Consider the following 2,593-nt stretch of genomic DNA (forward strand, 5'->3'; position numbering starts at 1 on the left):
CAAGCAAACACTTGTACTCGTCGTGTGACCCTCCGACTTGGTGTGGAGTGGCAACGACACTTTGTGCGGGGAAGGAGGCCCCTACTTGGTGTTAAAGCTCCAAGATAGTGAAGACGGTGCCGTGGTGACGCTTCAAGATAGACGGTGGCGGTGACCTCGTCTTTGTGACTTGGTGTCACTTAGCCTTTGCTTGTCGGGAGCCTTGGAGGCGTGGCAAGACGGTGATCAAGCGAAGAGACTCGGTATCACACTTGTTCTTTGTGAGCAAGTGGCCGTGGACGTAGGGAGGGACTTTGGTGTCCTAACCGAACCACGTTAAATCGTGTGTCTTGGTGTCTTCACGGGAGTTTGCATATCCTCTCCCTTACCGCTTTACTTACCGCATTACGTTTCCGCATTTACTCTTTCTTGCTTACCTTTACTTTCCTAGTTAGTTTGATTAGGATTGACTATAGGTTGCAAGTCTTTTGGGGTAAGTAGAGGGTAGCATAGATAAACCTTAGTCATAACTAGCATGTGTAGGACGTGTTAGGTTTATCTTATGCAATTAGATTGAGCCCTAGGATAGAAAAGCGATTAGCGACCCTATTCACCCCCTCCCCCTCTAGGGTCGGACACCCCGGTGATCCTTACACCTCTCTAACCTTCTTGCCTCTAATCCCCTGAAGCTAGAATCCAACATGGGATTGTAAAAAAAACATTTTAGTTAATACTAAGTACGCATTTTAATAATATCAGTTGAGCATTTTACATTTTTTTGGGAACGAGCATTTTACATTTCCGTTACAGGTAGTTTCAATAAATCAACACAACATAAGCTTTTAGCCTCATACTGGACCATGCCAATAAAATAAACAACTAGCAATCTGATATATAAGTAGAGGACTACCCAAAAAAAAACATGTGAATATGTTATCTGTTTTGCCTATTCTGCTGCTCGCCCTTCCCTTAACTTAAATTGTTTTCAGTTAAGTTCCCCGTTAGGTTATTGTACTAGTTCAGTTAGAACTTAGAAAATATAAATTAAAGGTTATTCCGGTGATAGCGATAATGCATAAGTATTCATTCATATGCTTCAGCTAGGCAAAAAAAATTTGAGACATTTAGCTTTCAAGTCATAATCTGTGAATACAAGATAAGGAACCTAGACATGCGACACTACACTTTTGGAATAGAAGCCAAGCATTCAGGTCACTGAGCACAAAACAAAAGGAAACAAAAACGAGCAATGCTTAATTAATTCTAGAACAGTATTTGCAAGGACTTTTTTGTAGATATAATGCATAAAAACATGAGATATTATTGCTTATCTAGAAAAATGTTATTGCCAGATTCCTACCTATATTAATCAGGTCCATGGTATTTTGCCTAATGGTATGATCCTTAAGCTGAATAAAAAAGCTACAAAGCTAAAAGATACAACGACAGTTATGTAGAAAAACCATATTACAAAACTGAATATTTAGTTTTAGAATTTTCCTAACTCTTATCTTTGCTAGATTATCAAAACACTATCAATTGCACAGACAAAATGTACAACTAGGACGCATCTTACAAAACAAAATGTAACTATCAATAATGAGCTCTCAAACCTTAACTGAGCCGATCAACCCATTCAGCTCCTTCCACACGTGCTTTAGAAAAATCAGTGCAAACCAGTTGAGCCCTCTCCCCTTGCTGTCCCCGATTACAATTCCCTCTGCCAATTCAAAAAACAAAGAGAAAATCAGGTGATTCAGAGACCAGGGAGTGTGAATGGGGAATGAATACCCATAACCCCGAAACAAAAACTCACCTTCGTGTTGGTCTGCTCCTACCTCCAAGTATCGATCTGTGCCCACTAAAATGTCCATAGAAAAAATACCTTCGAATCAGTTAATTTGCTGGATTGATTGGGTAAAAGATCCGCATAGAACAAAACCACGAGAGGAGCAGTAACCTTCACTTGCATCGATCCCTCCTCGGCCTCAGGCTTTGCGCTTTGCAATCCACCAGAAATCTGAGCAGAGAACCTCCTAAATCAGTCGATTCGCACAAGCCAAGGACTCACCTCGAGTGTGGCCCTCTCTCTACTTCCAATGTATGATTCCCCTTCACAAATAGCTGGGGTCTGGAGAGAACACGAAGAGAAAGAGAGCACCCATCCTGGGAATGCAGGGAGAGATACAGAGAGAGACCTAGCCAAGAGAGAGGAAGGCCAAATGAAATCAATCTGTGTCCCAAACAATCGTGGAGAGGTCGTCGGAGTTCGAAGATGTCGTGGTGGGCGTGGCAGCAGCAGATTGCGGGGGCGGGGGGGGGGGGTGGCTTATCTCTTCAAGGTTCGGAGCTCGTCATCAGGTGGCCGCCGACTCGGCCTTGGCGGCGAGGGCGTCGCCCAGCCGCGGCGACTGCTGCTGGCCTCGGTGTACTCTTCACCGCAGGTGCCCCGAGCGGGCCGGCGACGGGTGAGGGTCCATCGCGGCGCCGACGCCGGCGAGAGGGAGAGCCAACCCTAGGGAAGGGGTCGAAATGGGGAATGGAGTGAGAGAGGCAGAGAAAAGGAGGACGGACGGCGGGCTCGTGGGTGCAGTCTGTGCAGATAGATATTGTC

Source organism: Panicum virgatum, chromosome 9N (genome assembly GCF_016808335.1).
Source record: "Panicum virgatum strain AP13 chromosome 9N, P.virgatum_v5, whole genome shotgun sequence".
In the NCBI taxonomy this organism is placed as follows: domain Eukaryota; kingdom Viridiplantae; phylum Streptophyta; class Magnoliopsida; order Poales; family Poaceae; genus Panicum; species Panicum virgatum.